At 44.7% G+C, this 14842-nt stretch overlaps 1 protein-coding gene across 1 annotated transcript in view; it reads left to right on the plus strand.

Annotated features, from left to right (window-relative positions):
* The first annotated feature begins 13149 nt into the window (after window positions 1–13149).
* The window catches only part of TEDC2 (tubulin epsilon and delta complex 2), a 34031-nt gene continuing 32338 nt past the window's right edge, over window positions 13150–14842 (plus strand). Inside the window, exon 1 of the mRNA XM_066576446.1 lies at window positions 13150–13230. The gene's annotated coding sequence lies outside the window, so the exon portion shown is untranslated. The remainder of the gene's footprint in view (window positions 13231–14842) is intronic.

Raw genomic sequence — 14842 nt, forward strand, 5'->3', positions numbered from 1 at the left:
ACTGTATATAAGGGCACATGGTTATCACTGTATGATATATTAGATCACAATATACACAGGTCTCAAAAGCAGCTGGATAGACAGAAAACTACGGTACCTATCAGGAAAAAAAAATACTCTCTCTTTCCAAATAACAGGTACATTTTTTAAGCAACAGATTAGTTTATGATGGAAAAAGAGCAGCTAAAACATTATTAGCTCATTCGTATCTGTAGGAGACCTTTTTCTCAATATATTCTCAGATTCCCAATTCTTTCTCTTAATCCTTGCTAAACAGCTCCACCCAGTGGAAGTTTATGCTTACTGCCTGACTGAGAAAAATAAATTGATGTGCAAGGCTACGAATGCGTGAGGATTTACTGTTGTAGATGTGCTTTTTCATCATGAAAATGTATTAATCCACCGCATCTCACCTTTCTTATGCTCATAACCCCAAAAAAATAGCTGCCACTATCTGTATATGTAGGTATTCTTTGCTTGCCACTGTTTATGAAGCCACGGTATATATAGGCACCCCTTCTACACTCTAAATGTTGTCACTCTGCTGATACGAATGAGGGAACTATTGATGTAGGTGCTCGTGCTTTTGTTAACCCTTCAAGGATCAGCTCGGTAAGTATACGGTGCTTGGTCTTGGGCTTTAATTCAGGCCGGTAGCAAAAGTACGGCGCAGGATTAAAGCTTCTGCAATCAACCAGGAGTAGCAGGTCGGGTGCTCCGCTGTCAGACACAGCTGAGGAACCAGAGGAGAAGACTGCTTTTGCCTTCTCCTATCCAGGCTACGTAGTGCTCAATGAGCGCTATGTACTAAAGAAAGAAAGTGGAAATGTTACTAACACTATTTAACCCAGCGATCATATGACCTTCAGGTGCTCCCTGTCACAGCAGAACCAAGAAAGATCCTAGCAGACCCTGATCAGCCCTATTAGTGACCGTAGTCACACTAGGGGAATGTTTTCTCCTGTAATTGGGGCTCCTATGGATGCCCCAGTGAAGTGTAAAGTATGAAATAAAAAAAAAAAAGACAATGTGAATGACCCCCAAAGGTCTTTTATGATATCATGGGGACATGGATGTTAAAAAATAGTTACAAAAATAAGTAAAAAGACAATTACAGAATAAAATACAAATATGTAAATAAAAACGAAAATGACCCACCGCCGACTCAAACCTAAACCGTCACCTGTAATCCGAGACTATACAAATAATGTCTCAAAATGAGCAAAACAAAATGAGGAACTAGAGATGAGCGAGCACCCAAATGCTCGGGTCCGCGTTATTCGAGTCGAGTTTTTCGTAAAATTCGAGAGCTCTACTCGAGTAATGAACCCCATTGACTACAATGGGCGACTTGAGCATTTTTGTATGTGGGACGCCGGGTGCCGAGCTTTTTCTTTCCCTAGGTTTCTCTCTCTCTCAAAAAATTTGCCAAGGACGCGTGCTGCGTCGCGGCGGGGAGGGGCCAAAACAGGCACGTGACAACAGGGAGGAGCCAAAAACTGGGGCGGGGTCGAACACGGCTTGATACTCGTTTGAGTAACGAGCACTATCGAGTACGCTAATGTTTGAACGAGCATCAAGCTCGGCAGAGTTTATTCGCTCAACTCTATGAGTAACCCATTCCTGTACTTAATTTTAATGTAAATATACTAATTTTAAAAATAAACAACTATACACTAAAAAAAATTATTTACTTAGCTTTTTACCCGCAATAAAACTAAAAAATGGCAAAAAAAAAAGTCTGTGAAAAAAGATATTAAAAATAGTCCTATGTCATGGAAAGCAAAATGCAGCACAAATAATGTTGGTAGCTGAAGGAAAAAGAAATATGGCAGTAAAATCACCACATGGGTAAAATCCCTTAGGACCAAAACAACCTGGTCCTTAATGGGGTAAATGATTTGTGCCAAGATGCCCAATCCCTTTGAGAATGTGGGGATTGGGCAATCAGTGGCTGCTGGAGGGGAGATTTAATATAAGAGAACGGCAAAAGGTCGGCCAGGACTGAAGAGTTCTGGAGTTGCTCTCTGTTCTGGGATCCCAGGCACCGGATCCATCTCTATGATGTTCATATGCCATTTTCAATTCTGCATCAAAATCCACACGTTAGCAGTGCAGGTTTTGGTGCCGACTATTCCGCAGGAAGGCAGCGTTAGCGTAGAGTATTCCATCCCATGTGAAAGCACCCTTATTCCTCCTGGAAACGTATGAAGAAATGGACAACTCCCTTTGCCAATAATGTGTGAGAGTATGCTCATACGAACCATTTTAGGCAGACCACATGGCCATTCTGAGACTGTGTAGGGAAACGATCCATTAACAAAGGAAATGGTAACACCCAGTTGTCAATTTACTCATACAGTTCCAGGAAGGATAACAGAAGAACAGTATAATGTAGAATTCAAAATACAAAACTGCTCCGGCCTTAAAGGGGTTATCCAGGCAGAAAGACAAAAGTTTTGAAGTCAACTCCCCTCACCTGATCCCGCGCCCATTCCACCAGCGCCCGGTCTTCCCTTCCTGCTACAGATGCAATGACATCTCGACAAAACGACAAGTGACCACTGCAGTAATCAACGGCTAAAGTCAACCTGTGGTTGGCTGCAGTGATCACATGTCCCTGGTGTTGGTGATGTCATTGTTGCAGCGGGAAGAGAAGAGTAGTGGGGGAGCAGGCAGCAGTGGAATGGGAGCGGCGGGGAATCGATTGAGGTGAGAATGGCTTTTTTTTTTTTAGATTTTGTCCCCATTCTCAGCTGATTCAAAATAAAAATTCAGCCTGGATAGCCCCTTTAATATTTAATGGGGAACGGAAGTATTTTGAGCTGACTGCAGGTTTGATGATACAATAATAGACAGAATGTATAATATCATCTGCTTAACGATCCATGCGACTAGAATGTTCTCTTCGTTCAGACTGTCACAATAATTAAACAGAAAGTCTATAAGGAATCAGGCTAATTTTACGCTGCGCAGTGGTTTGTGACTCAGATCCTATTACGTAGTCGTGCTTCTTGGTAGCAGTCTCCATCAGGTGCCATACCAGTCAGTGGTATAATTAGAAACAGCAATGGACATTTCCGGTTCCAGTAGGTAATCACTGCTGGGCTATGGCTGGCTGTCTGAATCACTTACTGCAGCTCACTAAATCCCAGGGCTTTACAAGATCAGGAGAAGATTATGTTCATTGGCTTGCAAGAAAGCAGAAAACCTTTCAGGAGGCAGAGAATAAAAACTATTCCCCGTGTATAACAGCGTACGGGCTCGTTCACACGGGCGGTTTTGGTCAGTAAAATACGCACTATTTTCATTATGTCTGTATGTGCATGTTACATGTATCTCTGCTGCGAATGTGCATTGATTTTTGCGTCCTTGTTGTATTTTTCACGCGCCCAAAAAGAAAAAAAGTTAGAAGGACCAAGTGATGTTGGTTTTGTCACAATCCACAGAAAACAGGGTGCAGTGAAAAACGCAGTGAACACGGATACTAACACATGTTCATTGCGTATTTTTTTTCTTACTTTAATGAGCGATTTTGGTCCATGAATATGGTCCAAAAAAAGGACATGCTGCAATTTTCTCTCTCATGCGCAACATCAGGGCTTATTCAGACGGGCATATATCGGTCGGGTTTTCACCCCTGGCCGATATACGCTGCTCCTCACTGCAAGGGGAGGAGGCGGGACAGGACAGGTGCAGTGCACTGAGCTCCCGCCCCCTCTCCACTGTTAGCAATGGGAGGGGCGGAGCTAAGTTCCGCCTGCGCCTCGCCCATTGCAAACAGTTGTGAGGGGCGGAGGGGGCGGGAGCTCAGTGCACTAACTCCCATTCCATTCCGCCTCCCCCCTTGCAGAGAGGGGCAGCATATATTGTCCGGGCGTGAAAACCCGACCATTATACGCACGTCTGAATAAGCCCTCAGTCTGCTTAAAAAACGCACATCTGAATACATATATTTAATTCAATAGGTCCGCGTGCTTGCCATATTCAGCCCGTAAAAAATACGGACTTAATACGTAGAGGAAATACGCCCGTGTAAATGGCCTTAAGGCTTTGGATACACTTATGTTGGGAATTCCACTTTTCTGTTCTATCATAGGAACAGAAAGGTGGGATGCAAATGGGGACACATCAGTTAAATGACGGCCACAAACAGTATCTAACGGACCCCACTGACTATAATGGGATTCATCAGTTTCTGTCATTTTAAAGGGAACCTGTCAGCATTTTTTACCATCTTAAACCAAGCCCAGGTCCGGAATTATCACTTACTTACATCTGTTTAGAAAACATATTTTCCTGTGGCTCTTTATAAATCTATACTTGAGGAATCGCTATTTAAAAAGTTCCTGCACAGCATGTAAATTAGGCAGAGAGGTCCGGTGGGCGGGCCAGACCATCTGTCTTCTCTACGAGCTTTCCCCGTAAGTCCTCTCCTCTCATGCAACTCTGGAAAATCTCTTTCCGCTGTGAGATCACTGACCCGCACATGCGCAGAGGAGTATGGCGATTCTGCCCACAAATGGGACAGATGATCTGCGCATGCAGCGGTCAGCAGCGGCGTGAGAGTCTGCAGTACTGCATGAGAAGAGGAGGCTTATAGGGAAAACCTGCAGAGAAGTGCGGCGGTCCAGCCTGCCCACCAGACCCATCTGCCTGATTTACATGCCGCGCAGGAACTATATAAGTATGGAGTTATAAAGAGACGTGGGAAAATAAGTTTTTTTAAGCAGCTGTTGGTGATAATTGCAGCCCTGGGTTTGGATTAGTGTGGTAAAAAGTGCTAACAGGTTTCCTCTAAGAGAAAAATTGCTATTTTTTCCAGCTCTTTAGATAGAATCTGCAATGAAGACGTCTAACAGAGCCTCCCATAGTGATGTGAAGGGAGCCTGAGGCCGCCTTCACGCGAGCGAGAAAAAAGATTTGTGCGTTGCGAGACTCACAAATATCAACCCCATTCTTTTGCACGGGGTCAACCCCATGAGTGATGTTTTCCTGCGTGGCACCGCAATGCGATGCCAAGCAGGAAACAAACTGCAGCATGTCGTATCTGCCTGCGTGCTCACGCATCGTACCGCCCATTGTGTTCAATGGGGCCAGCGGCAGCATCGCAGCACGTGCTAGATGCACGCAATAACAACTCACTTCATAGGGTCAAGAAAGACCCCAGTCTTGTAAATGACGGTTCTAACTTTAAACGGAGTAAATTTGTGATTTTTTTTTTCTTCGTTTAGAGGTTTTTTGTTAATAAAATAGAATATAATCTGGATATAATCATATATTTTTCTAACATGTTAAAAAATTAAAATCAACAGTCTCAAAAGTGGAGCGTGATATTTAAAATTGATTTAGGCCCTGCACTTAAGGCCCTTCTACACACAACGATTATCACTCAAAATCCACTCAAAAGCCATATTTTGTGTGTAAATGTGTGCCCATCGTGCACTTTTCATCCATCGCTGAGTTCAGGTCAGCATGAAATCCATCATTGCTGATTAGACGGACCGCACGCTGAGTTCTCCCAGAGGCTGTTCTTTAACAGCTGTTAACGGCCGCTGTCCCACTGGAAAACATTCTTTAACAGCTGCTAACAGCTGCTGTCCCACTGGAGAACAATAGTGATATATTTAGAGAACAGACCACCCGCTGTTCTCTAAATACATGCAAATGAAGTACTAAAAGGCTGATTAGCCCATTAGTACCTATGCAAAAGGATCGCTCAAAACTGTCAGTTTCTGATGAATTTTGAGCGATCATCTGTGTGTTTAACCCCTTGAGTGGCACGCCCGGAAATTTTCCGGGACGAGCTCCACTGCTCATAGCGACATAGCCCGGAAGATTTCCGGGCTATGTATCACTATGGGAGCTGCAGAGCACAATGCCACAAGCTGTGGCAGTGTGCTCTGCCTGCACAGACCCACACAGAACAAAGCAAGGGCTTTGAAAAACCAGCAGAAGATATTGCCGACATGTCGGCAATGTCCTGCTTTGTTTACAGGTTGCCATAGAGACCATCGGCTTGTCAGAAGCAAGCCGATGGTCTCTGTGGCAAGGAGAGCTGGTTGTTAGCTGTCAGAGGACAGCTAGGTACTAGCTCTTACCGCAGAGATCAGAGAAAACCTCCGATCTCTGCTGTGTTAACCCTTTACATGCGGCAGTCTATGTGACTGCAGCATGTAAAGGGCTGTCACTGCAGCATGTAAAGGGCTGTCCCCATCGGACCCCCGGAATGTGATCAGGGGTCCTGATGGGTCCCTGTGGAAGTCCCCTAAAGGGACAAAAAAAAAATTAAAATTTAAAAAAAAATAAAAAAGTAAAAAAATTATTACAAAAATAAAAAAAACACTTGTCTCCCTTTACTTTGTAAAAAATCAAAAATACAATCACACATGTGGTATCCATGCATCGTAATGACCCAGAGAAGGAAGTTAATACATTATTTACCCCTTATGACATGGCCCCTTTTTTTCTTTTTTCCCCATTTCTTTTTTTCCTCCCCCCTGTTTAAAAAATCACAACTTGTCCCGCAAAAAACAAGCCCTCATATGGCCATGTCAATGGAAAAATGAAAAAGTTATGGCTCTTGAGACGCAACTGCAAAATTAGTTGAAATTCAATGATTAGACCATTTTAAAAAACCTGCCCTGGTGGGCACGACAGGGTGGTAGGAAACCCGCCACTCAAGGGGTTAAATGTACCATTAGGGTCTAATATAAGACTAAATGTTTAAACAGCTTATAAACTGGTTAACCAAATCATCAATACTTATATCTTTCTAAAAAAATGAAAATAAAATGTAGAAACGTACACTAAAAAAAAAGAAAGGAGAAAATAAAAAAATGGCTGCCTGTCCTAGTCTTGTCTATTTTCACAGATGTGATGCAGTGTGCAAGGTCTGTGGAGATCCGAGAGCACAGGTGGCCATATGCTGTCCAATGTAAGCTGCTACCCAGTTTCTCGGGCACAACTCACATGTGGCCATGGGAGTCCAGCCTAAGTGTTTTTAAAGAAGGGTCTGTCCATTACCAAATTAGTGGTCTCCTTTAAATTGGTATTTCAGAGATAGAACCTTTTTTTTTTTCAAGTTTTCACCCATCCAGTAGTTGGGTGAAAACTGATAAATCAGTGGGGGTCCAATCTCCGGGACTCCTACAATCCCAAGAACATGGGGTCCTGTTTTCCCATTCCTCCTCACTTTAGGGTGGCTTCTCCCACCTGCAGTGACTTTACTCAATGGAGCATTGGTCGTGCATGCATAGCCATTGCTCCATTCATCTCAATGGGGTGACGGTAACAGCTGAGCACTTTGTATTCAGCTATCTCTGGCAGTCCCATTGAAAATGAATGTAGCAGCACTGTGCAGGTGGGACCACCACTCCATTCAATCTCATCCACCCTGTGAATGCACAGTGAGAAGGAATGGGGATACGAGACACACACACGTTCTCGGGATTGGTATGGGTCCCAGCAGTCGGACGAGTGAAAACTTGAAAAATACCCTTTTAATTTATACCAAAAACACATAATATCAAAAATAAAAAAGGAACTCCCAGCTCAGTACATAATGGATTACCAGTAATCTATCTGGGGAGTTCAATCTTTAAACACTTAAAATGTACAATTTATCACAGAAAGGATACAAATTGAATAAAGGAGAGCACTTAATCCTATTACAATGTAATTATAAAAGTAATTAACTACCCGAGTGTTGGCAGTGAGGCAGAACTATTAGTCAGTTATCTCACACAGAAGGCAGTTTTCATAACCACCACAACCACATATTGACACTTATGATATTCCAGACGTCCCACTGAAACAGCTAATCCAGCACAGCGGCGAAAAATAATGGAAAATTGTTACTTTTCCGTTTCACACTTTCTTATCAGTAATTGCTCAAGTTTAGTAAGCGCTCGTACGTGTAACTTTTCCCAGTGCGTAAATGCTAAATATTGTCTGCAGCTCTGGAAATGCTTAGAGGCGCTGATTAGGCGAATCGTTTGCACAAAAAGCTGCGGTTTTCATAGAAAGAAATCAAGATGTATTCAAAGAGCTCATTGTGTACACAGCTGATCTGTAAAAATAGGTAATCCTAATCTATGGAGCTGTGGCGGAAAGTCACACAGAAGGAAAACAACACCCAAGGATGAAATTCGGAATAGAAACTGGCACAGGCGTTCCAATGATGTACATATATAATAGGAAACTGCATCTAAAATGTATAAAGACCCATGCATACCCCCACCAGAGCCATACGGCATTAGGCTGGACGGCTTCTTCATACTGACCTGCATACGCTGCCATACAGCCCATCAGGCTTATATGTGCAGAGATACTCTTCTGTTAAAGCAATGTTTCTTAGGTAAAATACCTCCTTACGGAGTCCGTTGGAAGGCGCCAGAGTTTTTTCTGTCTTCTTCCTATTGAATCCTATAGCAAAAACCTCCAGGAGCCTCTGGATGAAATCAAAGGCATACCAAGGTAAAGTCAAGTCCTTATGGACTTGTTTGGTAGACCCTCTGTTTTGTATGGAGCTGCCAAATGCCAAGGTGACCACCCAACCAGCAAGCATAATGGACGCTGGCATCTGCTGGGTGCCAAAGGTCAGCTCTGGAAGAGTGCATCATGTTTCGAAACATACACTTATGTATTGACTGGATCAGACGTAACACAAAGAAGCATATTACATAGTATCATTGGAACACATGGGGGAAATTGCTTATGTTTGCCAGAAGTCTGACATCAAAAATTTACAATTTTCCTGCTTTTTACGCTGTGCTTACCAATTCTGTAAGAAGTGGGCGGGCCATAAAATTCACTATAAATTACACTAGAAACTGGCGTAAATTATAGCGCAAATCCCTGCCATAGATTTTGGCAAGATGTGCCAAATCTAATGAGGGTTGTGTCTCTTATTACATGTGCACATCTTACTCCATCATCACTTATCTGACTCCTACATCATTGTGCCCCATGGTGTTTGGCCGGAACGCCATATTTATGAAGTCATTGTGCCACTGTCATGAGCAACACTGTTTGGCAAAGCAAACAGGACTTCCCAGTAGGTTTACCTGCTACATTTTTCCAACGTCTTTTTGTTGAAAGGCTTTAAAATTCTCTGGTTAAACTTTATAGTTCTTCCAAGCATACCATATTACTCAAAAGGCTGCAATTTTGATGCAGCATTGAAAAGAAGAGGAATTCTGCTAGCAAGTTTGCATCAAAATTTGCATTTAGATCTGTGGATATTGACAGAATAGTCCACAGCGTCCAGCAGAATATTTTGTAGTGTGTGAAAGCACCCGAAGGGACCTTTCATACGGGACACGTCACAAGCCTGGTAAATTTTGCACCGAAATCTGCAGACTACCTTCAGATTTTTATGCGGAATTGAAAATGGCTTAGAACCTGCTTGCAATTCTGCATCAAAATTGGCAGATAGACCTGTGGATTTTGGCGGCGTAATTCCACACCTGTGGATTGTGCTCCAGCCCATGTGAAAGGTCCCTAAGGCCGCATGCACATGGGTAGGTTGCATTCCTCATGCGGGAGCCCGCAGTGGAATCCAGCCCTGTGCCCAGCTGCCATCCGCGCGTACCTGTATTTTCGTATTCTTTTCTGTACGGTGGATGGTCTGCACAGACTTGCGCAGTACAGATTTTTTTTTTTTTAAACTCCTGCTTTTCCCGCGGAATTCGGAAGCTGCGGGTCAGGTGCTTCGATTGACTTCAATGGAAGCTGTCTGTGCGGAATCCGCAGGAAAATGGAGCATACTGCGATTTTTCATCCGCAAGCGGAAACCGCAACTGGTTTCTGCTCATGTGCATGAAAAATCACATTTGCATAGTATGCTATCGGTGGTATTTGCTGCAGAATCCAAGGCGGTCGCCCGCTTCGGGTTCCGTAATTCAAATCTGCCCGTGTGCATTTGTCCTAAGGAGCACACATGCATTTAATCTCCCTTCACCACAGCAAAATAGCACATACCAAATCACTTACCTGGCTAACTACCCAGGGGGGCTCTCCATCCGCACCTTCTCAGACTTTCTGGTGCAGCCAACCAGGTCATTGCCGGCATTTTATGATGTATTCAGTTCTGTTAAAATAATTTTTAGCGCAATGAAAGTTGGTAAATCAGTTAATCCGTTTTTATATGGTTTTACCCACACCATCTGAATACACCTTACAGTTTTGAACAGGAGCTAGCTAAGGAAAAACATGGCGTCCCTAATAGCTCCTTGATTGGATCCTAGCCATGTTCATCACACTTTTTGACAGGCTATGGCTGGTTTCACACGGGCAAGAAAATTGACCAATTTTTTTGGTGATGCAAAAGCGCGTGAAAACGCAGAATTATGAAACCCATGCCTTTCAATGGTTTCCTTCACATTTGCGATGTTTTCACTCATGTGATGTGAGGAGAAAAAAAAATCAAGGCATACCCTATCTTTCTACGATTTTCGGTTTTTTTTTTCCGTCCATGTTTCCCTATGGAGCCTCCCTTTTATCGCATCACAACACACAAGCTTTTTCGTGCGATGTGTTTTTCTCGTGAAGAAAATTGCGGCAAAATCATGCAAAAACAAAGCGGCAGTGATGTGAGAAAAAGCAGTGCTGACACTCAAAAATCGTGTGAACTAAGACGTGATTTTGCTGCGATTTTTCTCACGGCGATATTACGATCACCCGTGTGTAACCAGTGTTATGGTAGCTTCACACGGGCCATCGCGATATCTCCGCAATATCGCAATTTCGCTCACGAGATATCTGAGAGTCAACAGTGATTTTTCTCGCGGCCGCTTGCGATTTTTTCGCGAGAAAGACAATAGGACAAACATGTTAAAAACACATTGCACGAAAATCACAAGTTTGTGCGTTTTGATGCGATAAAACGAAGGCTCCATAGAGAAACATGAGCGATACAAATAAGCAAAAATTAGAAAGATAAGGCATGCCGCTAGTGAAAACATCGCAAATATGAAGGAAACAATTGAAAAGCATGGGTTTCACAGTTCTGCGTTTTCACACACTCTCACATTGCGCCATTTTATTACTCTGTCAAACCAGCCTAAGGCAACACCAGTGCTTCTCAACCAGCCAGGATTCAGCACATATTTGATATTATTATGTACGTAAACATCCAAACTATTAGGCTGGGTTCACACAGGGCGTATTCCCGCCGGAAATCACGTGGTTTGGCCGCAGCAAAAACCGCGATATTTCCGCCGCGAGAACCGCCGTGGAAAAAACCTGCGGCTTGAAGCAGCCCAGCCGCTCGCTTTTCCGTTGTGGCCGGCGCTCCCATAGAGGAGAGCGCGGCCGCGACGAAAGTAAACAGTAAATAGACATGCTGCATCTTTTGAAACCGCGGCCGCGGTTTCAGCCGGACTTACTGCAGCGGATTGGCCATCCCGTGTGGACGAGATTTCTCAGAAATCTCGTCCACATGGCTGGCTAATCCCGAGATTAGCGGCCGTGGGCGGATTTGCCGCGGCGAAATTCCACGCGGCAAATCCGCCCTGTGTGAACCCAGGCTTAAGGTGTCTTGCCCATGGCCATGGCGGACTCCGCCAGCGGAATATCGCAGCAGAGTCCAACACGGCGCCCCACAAAGACCCCATACTCACCTTTCCAAATCGGCTGTGAGAGACCCGTCCAGTGAGCCGGCGCGCATGTGCGGTGTATGACGCTCTAGCGGTGACACGTAATCACGCGGTACTTCCATTGTGATCACAGCGGAAGTATCACGTGACAGACTGCTTCCATTGACTACAATGGAAGCCGGCTGCGCGTTTTTTCGCAGCAATTAGAACATGCTGCGATTTCTTTCACGCTGCAGAATTCCGCAGCGTGAACATTGCAAGGCAAAAAGCTATTAGGTCCAATAGAACCTAATAGCTGCGGGATAACGCAGTGGATTTCTGCCATGTGAAACACGGCAGTAATGCGTCCGTGAGAATTAGGCCCCCTGTCCACGGCAGCGTATTCGCCGGCGTGTTTTTCTCCCCTTATGCTTCTGGGATAAAACCAAATCACTCATCTCAACGGACTTCAGTGGTTTTGTTTTCACTAGCAGGATTCTCACCCATTAATTATACTGGCAAGGATACACAGGCGCTCCCTATGCTTCCCACACGCAGTGTTAACTACGTGCGGAGACGATCAGGTAGCATTTCTCTTCCCACCGTTTTTTTTTTTTAATCCTGTGCAATGGCGCGGAGTTTGAACGGCCAGCGAGGGGGAAGAAATTTTCCTCGTTCAGGCACAACTTCACTCCGTACCGGAGAGCGTAGTTGCTCCTATGGCCATCTAAACTGCTCACAGGCCGCGCTCACACGCATTCACAAAGTGCCACCTTCAAAATCACGGCGTTTTATTGCGTTGTGATAGATGATGAGGTGCGTTAAAAAGCACTAAAACGCCTGAAAATAGAGCAGACAGCGGTCTAAAATCGTAGCGTTTCTAACGCCGCATTCAAGCGCTAGTCTGCGAAGCCCCATAGAAATCAATGGAGGCGTTGTACCGTGATTAGTACAGCGTTTTAAACACCATGCTAATCGCGGTAAAAAGCGCCAGAAGTTAGGGCATGCCGCCATTTGTTTCCGACATTGCGGTGCCATGCAGGAAACCATTGCGCATGGGTATGACCCCATTCAAAAGAATTTGTGCGAGATTTGAGCGTCTCGCAACACACAAATTTCGCATGATTTTCTCGCCCGTGAGGCCGGCCTTAATGTACCCTCTGTCACAGCCCTACAGGACTGCGTGGCCATTGAATGTTTACAGTAAATAAGCCTAAACCTCCCTGCTTCCCTCTTGTATGAGGAGCACAGGTCACTTTGCCACAACAGCCGGCTCGTCCTGCAGACAACTGTATAGCTGTGCTGCCTGATTGGAAATGCAACTTTATCTATAGAATACAGGAAGGGAAACTAACATTTTTACGTATATCAACAGATGTATGTTAACAACAGTGTAAATAAAGTTTGGTTGAATAAAAAAAAAATCTCCCGCCTGCAGCGCTCGAAGTAGAAGGTGCCCGCTCATAGGTTACTTGTCCCCGCTCTACTATGTATCACCTGCTTTGATTGGTGGAACTGTACCGTTTGCCCTGCATAGTAACAGTTGCTAAGGCCGGTAGTTCTAGTTCTTCTGCTTCCTCTGAGCTTGTGGACGTGTTCTTTCCCGGGTGTTCGGTGAAGCGTCGTCCAAGTAAAGGCGGTTGTAGTGCAGGTAATGGGCGGAGGAATGGCTAGACTTGCAGTTCTCCGGACAGTTTTGGGGGGACTTTTATGACATTTATGTCTCTTACCTGATAATTGTATCCCGTGGACCTCCATGTTGTGTGTAGTGGATCAGGTGACTGGACGCAGGAGGACATAATGTGAGATGGATTACTGTCTTAGAAATGTCCTAGGAGGGAGTTCTACAAAGTTTATAGACAGTGTAAATTCGCAAATAATGGCGCAATTTGTGACATTCGCCTCATTGCTGACAATTTGCTGCGGACGCATGACTTTACGGAACTCTTCCACAATCTGCGTCTCATCGAAGTCACATAGATTGGTGCAAGGTTGTAACTCAGCAGCTACGCCAGATTGGAATCGCGAACAGATAGCGACGGATCACCCTGACTTATAACTCCTTCGCCTGGGCGTATTTGTGCGTGCAATATGCAGAAAATAGGACCTATGGATTTCAATGGGTTCATTCACAAGCGTGTATTTTCTCGTGCATTTTGGTTACGCCAAAAGAAATGCAGCATGCTCTATTTTCCTGCGTATTTGCACACCTAAAGTCCCCATAGAAGTCAATGGGATTGCGTATTTGCGCAGGAAAAAGAACATATCTGGAATGCCTTAGACCAGTGGTTCCCAAATTCTTTCAGCCATGGACCCCTTATATTGGTGGCCCCAGTAGTAAGTGACCCCCCATATCATTGGCCCCATGTAGTAATAGTGACCCCCTATATTGGTGGCCTCAGTAGTAATAGTGACCCCCTATATTATTGGCCCCATGTAGTAATAGTGACCCCCTATATTGGCCTCAGTAGTGATAGGGTCCCCCCATTGCCACCCCAGTAGTATTACGGTCCCTCACTGAAGCTGGAGTTTAGCAGTATGGATTACAATAGGGTCTCGAGCCGGGGGTGGTCGCCCCAATCATCCCCGTTGTAATCCACCATTGATCTTCTCTCTACTCAGCCCAGTAGCGGTGTCCGGATAGGCTGTAAATGAAAGTCCAGGACCTGCGGTCGGTATAGTGAGGCGGATCACATGACCAGAGCCGGCTCATGTAATCTGAGTTGCTATGCCAACCGCAGGTCCTGGACTTACATTTACAGGCTGTCTGGACACCGCTACAGGGCTGAGTAGAGCGGGGACCTAGACCTTCCATCCGAGCTTCTGGTAATCCCTCACGCAGAGCACACTTTGGGAAACCCTGCCTACGACTAATTAGCTATTTCAATCAGAGCGTCTTTGTTTGCCACATGAAAGGAGCATGCCTTGCAGGGGCAAAAAGTGCAGTAATATATGCAGATATCTCCGCAAAACAGCATTGTTCAACCTACAAATACGCAGCACTAAGACACGCAAATACACGTACGCTCGTGTGAAGGGGGCCTTATAGTGGGGCCCGCCAGCTTTCCGGTATTTTTGTGCACTCTAATAATTGTCGTACTAAGTTTGCCATGAAAACTACCGGTAATCCTAATAGAGTGGCAATGTCAACGTAAACGGCGCCTAATTAGCCACGTTCATAGACTTGAAAACTTTCAGGAGTAAGGCAAATTTTCACGGAATGGCAGTTAGAAGGAGTGTAATAGTTTTGCACAACTTTTGAC

Source organism: Eleutherodactylus coqui, chromosome 8 (assembly GCF_035609145.1).
Source record: "Eleutherodactylus coqui strain aEleCoq1 chromosome 8, aEleCoq1.hap1, whole genome shotgun sequence".
NCBI lineage: Eukaryota > Metazoa > Chordata > Amphibia > Anura > Eleutherodactylidae > Eleutherodactylus > Eleutherodactylus coqui.